The sequence below is a fragment of the Dermacentor andersoni genome, chromosome 5 (assembly GCF_023375885.2).
Source record: "Dermacentor andersoni chromosome 5, qqDerAnde1_hic_scaffold, whole genome shotgun sequence".
Classification (NCBI taxonomy): Eukaryota; Metazoa; Arthropoda; class Arachnida; order Ixodida; family Ixodidae; genus Dermacentor; species Dermacentor andersoni.
The window spans coordinates 135,749,014-135,763,525 of NC_092818.1; positions in this window are offsets into that span (position 1 = coordinate 135,749,014).

Here is a 14,512-nt window from a genome sequence, read left to right on the forward strand (position 1 = left end):
ATGTGAAGAAACAACCATATGAGAAAGGATGTTCTTTCCTGTCTAGTCGTTTCTACACATCGATTTGCATCTCTTCCACTGTAAGATGTAAAAAGAACTATTCCTAGCAGCAAGTAGCGGTGGCCATCACATGCATATCAGCGCCGAAGGCGACAGTTGTTCGCAACGATACATGTGCAAGGGGCGGACAAACTGCTCGCATGTTCACTACGCCGCAAGCGTTAGTCGTTTCACGGAAGCGGAGGCAGTGCGAAAAGGCAGAGGCGTGCCAGTACGGAGTCGATACCTGTGAACCTACTTTACGAAATTGTCCATAGCACCGAATCACTAAGGTAGAACAAACTCTCTATCGAGGTAAAGATGGTATTGGTTTCTGACCGCAACGAGGACGCGGCAGCGACATTAGTACGAGTTTTAAAATGTGATGTTCGGGTGTTGAGCGTAACAAAAGTAATGCGCAATGCGCAAGCTCGTAATTTTATTTATTAGAATTTCTGCCACGGCCGTTCTTTCTTTTGAATGTGTAGGTGTAGCGCCTATACGTTCGCTCGAGGCAGGCGCCCGTTGTATTTTAGTAGAACAAGCTACAGACACAAGCAGCTGTAAGACAACTCATTGTTTGAAGAGCCTGGACATAACAACGCTGCGATGAATTCGAATACAGAACATGAACCGCACGATGGAGTTGTTGTCCGGCTTAACAGGAAGGCAGTGGAGTCAAGCCTGCACAACTTTCTCTGACAATTCTTTCGCACGGACGCTGACGCCGTTCAGGAAGCTTTTACCGCATTTGTTCACCTGTCGCACCAGGCGTCAAATACCTTTGGTTGATGATATATTGGCATAAGGCAGCAATAGGTACACAGGCCACGCTTCAGCGGGAAGATCTCTTTCGCTTTTTGGGGCAAAATGCATGCTCACACGCAGCTATGTGCGCGCCGGTTCCCATCCAGGGACAGAATTCTTTATATGCATCTTGCACGCTGCAACGTTCGGTACCTCTCCTAGTCTCCCTCGGAAGCATATTGCGATCGTAAAAAACAAGGACGGCGAATCGCGCCCAAGAATTGGAAAGCGATAAGAACATATTTTAAAGGGTAGTTACACGTTCAGCGATGCTTTTAAAATCGCTGCCATTAGATTTTCTGAAGCGATTTTCGGACATAGGGTGGCGCTATCGAACGTGCAATATACACGGGAACGTCATTTGCGCAGCGAGGCCTTGTCGACGTTTCTTTTTCTCAAAATGAGCGCTGAAGTTTCACGCAACAACTTACCGCCTGCAAGACATTGGCATTGATAAAAGAAAAAGACATGTACCGAATTCCCAGCGGAAAGTATGAAACCCGTATCATGGTAAAACTAGCCGGTATTCTTCAGTTTACTTATATTTCTTTTCTGTCACTGTTTTTATTCGTTCATTCATTATAAATGCTAGTTCAGTCGGTGGTTTATGGCGCAGAAGTAACCGAAACTATGGTCCGCCAGACACTAGGTTTAAAAAACAATTCCTAGTGGAGGACAAGCTTTTGAATTACTTTAGACTTCTCGAAAATTTTTCTTTCTAGAAATTAGAAACGTAACCTAGTTACTTTAGTGGGTCTTTTCGTTCCCTTTCGCTAGAAGCACAAACCTTCCCCTGACTGAGGATCTTATCGCTTGTGCAGTACTGTAAACAACATCTGATATGTACCGACATACACTGTAAATATACCATGCTCAGTGCTATAATGCGAAAATATATCTAACAAGTTATACATGTCCATAACCTTAAAAATCAATTTCGAAATCTGAACCAGATACAATGATGTACATACCAAAATGCAACAAAAGGAAGGAGAAATAGAGAAATAAGCGCACATTCTTTCTCAACAAAAAATAGAACGACGCTTGCTTATACTTAAGGTACAAGCTGTAATTATAATATGAATAATTAAAAAGTAAGATATTTTTTCGAACGTTCTAATTGTGACGTCTGCTTCACCTCTTTTAGCATACCATTACTTTGGTTTAGAACATATGGAATGTTACTTTTTTTATGCTTTGCAATCTGTAATTCATTCTTCGTTTCTAAAATTGAACCTCTTGTACGTGTCAAGGTAAGCTTCTTGAAATTTCTGGTAGTAGTCATCTATCTAACTTTATATGTGCGATTCCTTTCCTAAGTGTGTACAGTTCAGTAGTGCTAGAAAACCATATTATGAATTAAACTTAGTGCTTTCACGAGAACACAAGTTCTCAAGAGCTCGAATTGATTTAGTTTCTGAAGGAGTTAATTGTCAAAGTCAAAGGAGTTAATGGTGTGATATCTTTAGAGTGGTCGTACGCAAGACTAGGAAACAATATTTTATTAGGACTTAATCTCTGAATAATAAAGGTAGAATAATAAAGGTGATAAAGGCTTCAATACACTAGCTACAACCAATTCTAACTTGCGCTTCAAATATAGTTGACATGTACGTTCTAAAGTAAATATCAAATGAACATGCGCACCAAAAATTTGAAACAACTGACATGATGGACATGCGCTTGTAATTTAATGTTGAATTTGGTACTAATGCGAAGATACTCAGCTCTAAGTAATATGCATCTTATTCATGTACTACTCAATTGAAGTTCCATGCTCTTTTAGTTTTGGTTTTGTTTTTCTTGTGTTCTAGTAACGTCCCAAAGATAGAATTTAGAGAAAATATCACCGTATTTCTAAGATTCCGTAGGTTGTTCCTTCCGCACGAGTCTGTTCTGCAGAAAGTGTGTGTGTAGAGTTTGAAAACATCAACTAAGAGATACCATTCGTTGTCAATATCTTTATTGTCTTTCATTTACCTCTTCCTCCACAAAGAATGTACAATTTTCAAACGCTGTCCTTGAAAGGAAGTTTCGTGCTTTCAATGAAATTATTTGCAGTACCAGTGACCAACTTGCCCAGCAACTCATTATCAATTATTCCGACGTGGCTCAGAGCTCAGAATAGTCAAAACATTTTAGGCTACAATTTACACTTGGTTTAGTATTACGACTATGTTCAGATGGCAGTCCCTTTGTGAATCTGAGGCCTGTAGAACGCCTGAACAAGTCGCTGTAAACGAAACCTTTTTCGCATATTTGTTCCTGATTGCTCGATGAGCCGCTGTGCCCCGCTCATAGTAGGGCAGTAAACGTAGAAAAGTGGTGAAGCAGCTTTAGAGTTCCTTCCACTGTGCTGCACCTACTCTTCGTCACGCGAGCTTGTTTGTTGTTCATTCATCTCTGGGTACTTCTCTAACACGCTCACATTTTTCTAGGAAGTATTACAACCACTTCAGCAGAAGCTCACGTGGTGTTTGTTTTCTTGAATTCGGTTAATGTGCACTTCCGTTGTGCTGGGAAAGAGTTTCAGGGCTCATAAATAAAGGTATTGGAATCAAATGTAGAAAGTCACAAAAAGAAAGCTTCAGCGCAATGATACCTTTAGTCCCACGGAATACAAATCGTACGCAGGAGAGAATTCAAGGCTCATTTCTGAGCCGATTCGCGGATTTAGCCTAGCTGTGTAAATACCAGCAGCTTATAAAAAAAAAAACGTAGCTCGTGTATGCTGCTTCATTAAAATATAGACACAAAGTGGAGTCCAAGAGGGACAATTGAAACGTTTTAACCTTGAGTAACGGATACGTTTTTTGCTACGGAAGCTTTATTGGGCGTTTCAAAGAAAATCAGATAATTTGTATGGTTTAAGTTCACCTAAGTATAAACTGTCTTGCTGTGGCTACGTGCCCTACTTCAACAGCCGTATAGGGTTAGCTAAGCACAGCCTGCACTTGTCACAATAAATTATGAAGGCCGATATTCTTTGAAAAGTAGGGCAGTTTGTCGCGTGAGATTGCAGGTGTCTACAGATGGAGATTGTTCCTTTAATGAGACGTCTTTCAAAATACCAAGCACGGGTTCTCGGGACAGCGACTATGCCTTGCAATAACGTTGTGAAGACAGCGTTGATACATATGTCTCCGCTCCCTTTATGTGCATGTCTCTTATGGCTTTTTACATGCGGCCTGTACTTAGTCAATCGCCTCGCAAAGTTCATCGTGTTGCACTTGCACATCGAGTATCTTTGTAGCCCCATGGCATTCACGCGCAAGTGCCTGCACGGCACCATTTGTACACTGCTCGTGGAAACTACAGTGAGACACGTGGCCACGCCCAACCTCGGGAAAGAAATAGAGTACCAAATTTACAAATAGGGAATGCACGTCAAAGATAAAGAAATGACGATTCGCCGCGGCAGATATTTAGATGTGCTGATAAAACCTGGAAACTTGAAGGCATGTGGTCGGTGCACATGCTCATAACTCCGGATGTCGCTGACAGAGGCCCTTATTCCAACAGGACGGTAATCATTCCATGATAACAATGACCGTATTCCTGTAATATGAGAGTAAAAGCCTATGTTTTGTGCGAAACACGGTAGGACAGTGGCAAGAGTGTAGGGACAGCTCGAATCACAAATAAGGCGAAACGAAATAGGACCAGGTAGCCTGGCCATGGCATGCCTGCTGATATTCCTTTTACCGCTTTTCCATGTCTCTTCAGATCGACTATTTCTTTGGGACATTTTACTATACCGGCAACGTGCTCATATTGAGTTACAGTAAACCGAATTCCCGCCTCGTTACTGTAGGTGAACATCAAACGTTTAATCACATCCAAACCTCCGTTGTCTTCCTTCAGCCGATCAGTTTTGCAGTAAATAATTCGTTTCCTGCCCACGCCCCGATACCACAACGTTGTTTTAACGTGGTTTTCGCGCTGTTAGGCATAAGCGTGACTTTGTTCTGAAACCGAAGGATGTTGTGGAACATTAAATGTCATAAAAAAACGCCAATTCGTTCAGTATTAAAATTTCTATTTGTGTCCTTGACGGTTTGCAGAAAAGAGCCAATGTTTAAACGGGATAGCGGACAGACTAGAAGCAACACAATGGGCGTGATGTGGCGGAGGAAGCCAGAAAATTTACAAGCCTAGGCACGCTTGCATTCACTTTAGCATGTGTTAAATTTTTTTTTCGGTATTCTGCGGTTCCGAAATGAGAAGCGGCGCCAGGTTTTGTTCCTACTGAAAGCCGAATCCATCCGTAACGTTGCGATACGTACGATCTTTATAACATGTAAAATTCTGAAGCTCCCTTCTGCCAATGTTCGTTCTTCGGGCCCGTGAGGTACATTGAATAAATAAATAAATAAATAAATAAATAAATAAATAAATAAATAAATAAATAAATAAATAAATAAATAAATAAATAAATACACAAATAAATATCCCTCGCTATTTGTTGCCCACGCATCTGCTTCATCGTTCTCTTCAACGCGGGCAGCTGCCGCTTCAAGCAAAGTTTAATTTCATCACTGTAGCGTGCAGCCGGCGTCTTATGCTCCTTCGCTAACGACGCGAAAGCAGTTTGCTTATTAGGGAGGCGCGGGTGCACAGTTTGATTATGATAAATTTATCTGACTCAGCGCAATATGCTGTGGCGCAATTGTTTTAATTTCGTTTTCACTACGGTATCGCGATGATGGAATTTAATCAGTGAAAAATGAAGCCGTGGTAGCACATTTAGAGTGCGTATGTGTTGCAGGGCGTGTATGTGTTGGTGCAGTTCAGAAAAACATGCGTTAGACAAGATGCATCATCACGTATAATAAACCCCGACTAAGCAAAGCTTGTGAGCATTGTCAGTGGCAATTAAAACGTAACGTCAAAAGGAACAACTCGTGACCAAAGTTTTGCACGTTGGGCTTGTTGGTATATCATGACCGAGGCAAAAGGCGTAGCGCATCCGAAACAGGACAACAAAAAGGACACAGACGGCACACACATTTAGCGCCAAATGTGTGTTTAGTCTGTGTGCTTGTTTTGTCCTGTTTCGGGTGCGTTACGCCTTTTGCTTCCGTCGGGACAGCTCTTCTTCGTTATTAAATGCAAGAAATAAGCAGCTTAGTTACTGACACGGCTGGCTATCCCAAAATTATAGACAACGAAAATAAAGAACACAGTTCAATGCCTATAAGCAAATAGTAAAACACTAATAGAGCAAGTTCGTGGAACACCGAGAAGCAGACGACCAGAGCACAGCGCTGAACAGACGCCTTCTGGTGCAACCGCAGTGTGCCGGTAACGATTACAGGTTATCAGACTTGAATTTATCGAAACGTTATATTTGAGAAATGGCTGTCCCGTGGTACATGTTGGGACAAAGAGTAAGCTAAGCTCGAGATGTAAATCGATATGCTAACGGAGTAGATAATCCGCATTTCCTGTAGATACGTCGCATTACATCAATCTAAAATCATCTCATTGCGCTCGCAACCTTATTGCAGACGGCACGGGCACAAATGGTAGAAGCAGGGCTTCAGACAAACACTGCTTCTGCCTTAGTGTCGTTACCACAAGATTGGTTTCCTCGTAAGCAAACATGTTTGAGATCATGGCGCTCTTTCTCATAGCTTACGCTGCACGCACATTTACACAGCACATCTGCGCATGTTCGCTTTTAAGATCCTATAAACCCAAAGCCACGGTTTCCGGAAAAGCGAGTTCCGAGGAACACGAAGAATAAAGCACAAGGAGAGAGTGCTCCGATAAGAGAGAAATAAGCCGATTATAAGACGGCCCAGCAGTAGAGAACTCGAAGCGCAAGCACAATTCACAATACTGCAGGTTCTTCGCGAACTGCCACAAGAAACTCCACGGGATTTACGGACTTTAAAGTAGGACACAAATGCCACTGGTCTGGAAACACAGAAAAAGAATCTTCTCGCAACAGAGCAGCGCGCCACTTCGAAGGGCCTCCGCCTGGGCTTGTCCGCTAACAGAATGGCGCAGTTTAGTCGAAGCGCAGGAGCGATCCTGTTGCTTTCATGACGGGAACATTATTTATTTATTTATTTATTTACTTATTTATTTATTTACTTATTATAGACACTGTGATCTTAACGCAAGATCTTCGCAGAATGGTACAAATACAGCAATAAACAATGGCACGCACAATCAAGCACAATCTTTAGAAAAAAAGATCGGGAAGGTAAATTATCAAAAATAGGCAATAGAAAAGGTCATGATAGAAGCTGAAATTCAAAATATGTTAGTAAATGATGCGTTACAATTTGTTCTGAAAGGTTATTCCGGTCTATTATTGTTCCTGAGAAAATAAGAATACTAAAGCAATTGTTATGTGGTGTAATGGAGATAATTGATAGCGAGTATTTTCTTATGTAGTGCGAGCGGCTTGAAAACTAAGCATACGTGGGACATCAATGTTATAATAGCCGTTTAAAAGATGAAAAATAAAATTGGATGGTCAAATCGATTCCTACCCGACCCACGCCGGTTGTCCCCTTTGCGTTATCAGTTCAGGGATTCAAATATGACCATAAGAATTATAAATTTAACAGCTTATTCTTCAATACTCTCTAATTTTTTAACACTTTTTTAGTGAAAAGATCCCAATTGTTTATGGCATATTTTAAAGTAGGACGAATAATGGTGTTATATTCCAGGAAGCACACCGCTGGCGTGGACAATCTTAAAGACCGCCATAAGAAAAACAACGTGTGCAGGCATTGGACCTCGACAATATCTAGATGTTTGATGGAATAAAGATTATTGGTTATGCAACATCCGACGTATTGGCAGTGCGCTACTTCGGAAAGAAAATTCTTTGTTAGCGGAATAAGGGAAGAACAAAAGATTTTTCTGTAATGCTATTCTCATGAAGACGGTCTTGCCATAGTTACTTGACATTTGCCATTGTTCAGGCCAAGAAACTATTCTCGCGAAGTTCGCATTTAATACCACCTCATCATCAGTGAACTTTCGTGTTGGACCGCACACCTATTGCAGTGTTGTAAAGTCACATTTGGAGAGTGCTTCTGCGTACTCTCCCTGCATGTCACGACCAAAGGCATGGTCTTACGAGTGATGAGATTGGCCATGAGGACGCGTGTACTGCCAAATTCGATACGCCGGTCACTTAAATATTTCCGGGATTTCTTATCCTCACTAACCATCAAACAATATCACTACAGCACGACATGTGACGAGATACTGCTGCGGTATGTTCTCAGAACCCAAAACTATAAAATCATTTTTTTTTTGTTACACAGCCCAAAGACAACTTTCAAATCCACATTGAGAACGACGAAAGGCTGAACTCTGCGATTACGAAAGAGCGCTGTGGTTGTAATTTTGTTTAACCAAAGACTGTACAGTCGCCGACATTTCGAAGGTTATCGTGCATGATCAGGCAAAAATTTCGTGCCATCCCCCTCCCCTCGCTACCCATCCTCCTTCCGCAGGAAACCTGCGGGGGAAGCAGCGCAGTTTAGACGACTTCCTCTTCCACTGTTCTCTTATGCCGTTAACTCTCCCGGAATACATAGTTCCCTCTCATTTGCTTGTTTTTCTGGAACGAAATCCTTGACATACCACTCATGAAAGTTTTCTACCCCTACCAGATACGAACAAAAACCATGAAGCTGTGAACTACTTCGTGTCGTATGCAAACAAAAAAAAAAATGAATAAACCTCGTACAAGCGCTTGCAGTATGCGAGCGTCAAAGATTGAAAGAGTTCGGAGAAGAGCAGCTCGCCTTATTTTATCGAGTTTGAGGCGCAGAGCTAGATTCCGTTACTAATATATTTACTGAAGTTCAACTTCCTGTGCTTCCCGAGCGGTGAGGGAGTGCTAGGCTAAGATTTCCGTATGAATTACGCAGTGGTTCCTTCAACTTAAAAGTCTGACTGTATTTATTCAGTCTGCATGCTCAACTGCATTCTATTAACCTGACACTGTAAGTTCTCATAAAGAACAATTGGAACCTATCACAGCGCGAACGAACTGGTTTGAATATTCATTTTTTCCTCAATGTATACAGATGATTGGAATTCTCTGCCTTACGCAGTTGTCCAATAGGACTGCTTCAGTCAGTTTGAAGGTTCTTTACTGCGTCTCTTTTGCCCACCGTGTCTGCGTAGTGGCTTTGGCATTGCACTGCTAAATCTGAGGGCGTGGGTTCGAATCCCGGCCACAGCGGCCGCCTTTCGATGGGCCAGAAATGGAAAAAAACACCCGTGTACCATGCATTGGGCGTACGTTAAAGAACCCCAGGCAGTCAAAATTAATCTGGAGTTCCCCGCTACGGCGTGCCTCATAATTAGACCGTGATTCTTGCACGTGAAACAGAATATTATTTGTTTGTTATGCGTTTTTTCGTTCCGGCAATTGCTGACATAATAAAACTTAGTGTTATGGGTAATTGGCACCATAGCTTGCGGTATAGTTATTTTCCTCTTTCTTTGCGCTGTGACATTCTGTAATTGGCTCGTTTGATTGGTTTGTTTTGTGAGTTCCCCTGTCTTACTCAGTTGGAAATATCACTGCTCTGTAACTTGTAATGCTACTTATGGCTTGAATATAATATTGCCATTTATATATCTTTGTAAACGGCGTTTGTTAACATGTGGTCAAAATCGCTGCTTCCAATGCTTATTTATCATTTGTATTCACTACATATCTAGAGTCGCGTACCGCCTAGCTTGTTCTCGTTGTGCGTATGTTTGCACGGAAGCCGCCGATTATGGAAGAAAAGCAAAAACAGTCTGTCTACGCGCGCAGCTAGATTATGTTACTAATATATTTGCTTAAGTTCAACTTCCAGTGCTTCCCGAGCGGTGAAGGACTACTAGACTAATATTTCCGTATGAATTAGGAAGTAATCCCGTCAACTTAAGAATCGGACTGTATTTATTCAGAAGTAATAAAAGAACACACAAATACAAGTGCCTCTGTAGAGCATGCCGTTATTCACAGGGCACGTTCTCGAGTTGTCGCATGATCGCACTATTGCCATTTAGCGTAATATCATTGACAGACTTCAGCTGCACTCGATGTCTACTAAAAACTTAGCAGGCACTCTTATCCGCGATTATGGGAACCTGGCGCAAGCTTATGCAAGCTATCTAGCTGTGCCACTTGTTCACGCCTAGATGACTTCGGACGAAATCTTCTTTCATAGTGAACAAGGCAAGCCGAAAAGCCGAAACATGAATGTATATTTATTTTAGAAGTTTGTCAGTAGTTGCGTGGTGCTGTTGTTTTCCTTTGGTGCCATAATCGTTTATTTTCATATCATTTAATCGTAACTTGATGAATACCTGGTCTGTGGTACTCGAATACCTTCAATAGGTATGAGGAAACTTATTCATGTATTTATTTATTTATTTACTTGAACACCCTCAGGCGCCGAGGCACTGTAGATGGGAATCAAGCCGTAACAAAACAATACATTACTAAAATACCCGACAAGAAAGAACATTTCATTCGAAAAAAAAAAACATGAACATGGCAGGCAGCAAACATGTCACAATACAAATTGTAAACGAACATACCACGACGCGAGGTCATAAAGGGAACAAAAATCGGAATCTTTAAACTAGAATGAATGCTATTTAGTAAAGCAGAAAACAGTAAAAACAAGAAAGCGCCAAAACAAGAAAAAGGAACAAAGGGTAACATCACATGCGTGTCACTTTCACTATGAGGAATGGAAAGAAACAGCCCTTCACTTTTGGTTACACAGAGTCATCGCTACAAAAATTAAAATAAATAAATAAATAAATAAATGAATGAATGAATGAATGAATGAATGAATGAATGAATGAATGAATGGGGCAAGCAGTGCTTTCCGAATTAGAGTGAAATCGGTTATGGATGCAACTTCTAAGGGAAGGTGCTTCCATTCGTTACACGTACGAGGAGCAACGATTAAAAGAAATGCATTTGCACGATAATGAAAGAATTCACCCTTATGCCGATAATGATTACGGGATGAGTTATATGTCGAATTAAGAATGAATTGGTTACGTAACGGTTGCTGGTAATACATTTTGTGAACTAATTAGTGACAAGAAACCCTCTTTCGGAGTTAAAAGGCTGTTACAGATAAAGTTGTCTTCTTAGATGCAGCAATGGCAATGCGATTATAGTGTTTGAAAAAATAAACCACCCGCTATTATTTGAATTAGTTCAAGACCCATTGTAGGTTAGAATGGTTAGGGTCCCAAATGGAAGCAGCGTATTCTAGTTTAGAACGAACGAAGATTTTAGAGAGAAGTAGCTTTACTGACACGGCAGTTTTTATAAAGTTCCGCCTTAAATACCCTAGCATTCTGTTAACATTAGGAGCTGTTATACAGATATGTTGTTTACAATATAAAGTCGAAATAATCATCACATCAACGCATTGATGTGGCGACATAGATCCGAGGTGGAGGTTGTGTAATAATTATGAAGGTGCAGAAGTCCTTCGCCAGGATACACGCATGAGTTCGCACTTGTTAGTGTTTAAATCTGCTCACCTTTATATATATATATATATATATATATATATATATATATATATATATATACTTTGGTACTCGAATTTATTAAAAACAACGGTTTACTTTAAGGGTAAGTGCATATATTGTACAGCCGACGTTTCTCCGCCAGAATTTTTTAGATACACTGATGCTAAGTATTCTTGTATATTCTTTAGTATTTGCTTTATGTACGCATGTTTCCCTTTTCATGTTATCTGTGAGAATACTGGAAAAGGACGACGCATCAATCCATTGTCTACTAGTTGAGAGGAGTACTTCTATTTGCGACGACGAGAGCCTTCGGGCGCGCGCTCACTTTTCTTACGTGTTTCTCGATTTTCCCCCTCGATAAGTAAAATCGGCCGAGACAATTATTTCTTGTGCAGGAAGTCTTGCCATTTCTTTCAATTCTTAAAATGAGTAACAACCACCACAGCGCTATCGCAGAAAAGAGAGGTGTGGCGTTTTCAGTCACAAACACACACAAGAAAATGTATTGCATAGTACCAGAACATTACAAGCCGTGCTGTCAAAGAACCGTAACCGGCCACGTAAAACGTATTGGGATACTTTCGGGCTCGCAGTATCCGAAAGATAAATAACATACAAATATGCCGGAATATACAGGGTGTTTCAGCTAACTTTAGCCAGTCTAAAAATATGCCGATGCACTCTCAGACGACACGACCAAATGCATGTTGCTCACTTTTGTAAGTATGTGCCACTAAACTTTTTTTTTTATTTTGTCTAATTGGATAATTAGTCAAGATTAATTAACCTACCTCTGAAGCAACGAAGCTAGGAAAAACATTCCAATTAGGAAATTGCCGAGCGGTTTGCTAAATGTCCGAATAAACGCTTTCCGTCTTTCTATATATTAAGTATTAGTGTTCTTGCGCTTACTGCTGATGTCTGTGAAACGTAGAAAAAAAAAACTACGTGACATGCCCGCTTGCGCGTGCTGATTGCAGCGCTCCCAAATATTTCTCGCACAAACGAGGATAGCAACTATCAGGGTGTGCTGCCGCTTAAAAGGCGACAGGGCAGTGACGCGGGGGCGTTGACTGTGTCATTTACGCTACTGATGTGCTTCCGTCGCGGCGGTTCATGATAACGATAAGCAGGCGCAGCGATAGCACACCCGGCTAAATGCTATGTTCGTTTGTACGCGGAGCGTTTAGCATCGCTACAATCATGGCGCGCAAGCGGACATGTCACGTGGTACTTCTTGTATTTCGCAGGCATCTGCAGTAAGCGGAAAACACTAATGCCTAATAGATAGAGAGTTACAAACTGTTTAATCGGACGTTTTGCAAAACGCTCTGCAACTTTCTAACTGGCATTTTTCCCTAGCTTCGTTGCGTCAGAAGTTGGCTAATTAATCTTGCTTAATTATCTAATTAAACACTATGCAAAAAATAGTGTGACACACTACATACCGAATTGAGCAACATGCATTTGGTCCCGTCTTCTTAGAGTGAATAGGCATATTTTTTAAACTCTGGCTAAAGTTAGCTGAACACCCTGTATGGAAAAATATTGACAGGTATGTTCATAAGACAATTCTGCAGCAACACTACACACTTATACTATCAATTGTGTAGATTGAATCGATATGTTCAAACCTGAAGAACTTAACGAACCTTGGACAGCAACAAGGACGCGAATGGCGTTATCGCGAAGCGTGTCAAATCTCATAGATATGTAAATTTAGCTACATGTTCGTTCGCTATAGAAAATCAAAGTACTATTTTACTTACTTCAACGATAAAAGTAAAAGCGTTGCGGGCGTATACACAGGCAGGGAAATGATGGGAACACGAATGACCTAGTAATAATTCCAAACAAAGAGCGGGCGAGAGAGGAAGGAACCGAGTATATTACACAGAGAGGACAATGCTTTAAAATTGTTGTTACGAAGTAAAAGCACGCAGTAACATCGCTATGTCAGATAGACGCGGCGAATGTTGACGCTCTAAACGTTTAAGAAGAAGCTGCGAAAAAGTAAAAATGCACAAATTTGCAGAAATAAATGGACGGTATGCTAATTAAGAAAGGCAAAGCGCTATTAAAACTCTGTTTCATTAATGCTAGACTCCCCTCCCTAATGCGACATGCCACGATCGGCTCTTGAAGACGCACACTGGTGCAAGGCAGGCACGTTACTTTCGCAATAAGTTTTACGCTTGCCTTGTGCTTATTTTGCAAGCGTCAGCAAGTTTGGGCAATGACTTAGAAAACGTGAAAATATACAAAAAAAAGGCTACACAACATCCATTCTTCCCGTTGCCTTATACACGTCTTATCTCTTTCTTTTTTCATTCTTGCTTTTCTTGTTCTGCTGTCCTAGCAAATACGGCAGCCAAGTGGCTGATGTGCACATTGCCATAACCAAACGCCCGGCGTGTGGAGAGTTTCTAAAAGCCATGTCGCCGAATGGAAGGATAACGTCGCCCAAGCAGTTAACCCTTTCTTCTTTTCCCAGAAGAACGAAAGGTGAAAACTACATACAAAGGGTTCTGCTCGTAGGACCATACAAATCGCAACAGGCTTAACCGCTTCACCAATGTTGTAGGGTGCTTCCCACGGAGGAGCACAAACCGATAACCTGCTGATGCCACTGAAAACAGCACAAATTAAGGAAGGCTCCACCGCCTGAGTTTTCCAAGCACGTCCTACTTTTGCGCCCAAGAAAGGTAATCTAAAAGTGAGAAATAGCAATTTGCTAGAAAGCGCGCCGTTGTGAGAACACAAGAACCGGTTACTGCAGCGATCTAGCACTCTGAACATTCCGCTGGCGGTGGATTCACAAAAAAAAAAAAAAATTGCTACCGACTGCTCTGACTGATGCCTTGCGACCAGAGTCTCCATTTCTGCGCTGGTGCTGTAGTGCGCGAAAGAACAGATCGCGTGGCGTTTTGTGGCAGCTCAAACATTTTGTTTGTACTCAAAATAGAAAAGAAAACGCTAGTAACCGTAACTATCGCTTTCAAATAGGAAAATGGTAATACAGAAGAAGTTGATCTTTCGCTAACACGTGAATCTGTTTCTGTTCTTTTATTCTGTTTGCGCCAGTTTGCTCGCTACTAGAACCTCATTTAAACACTGCTAGTGC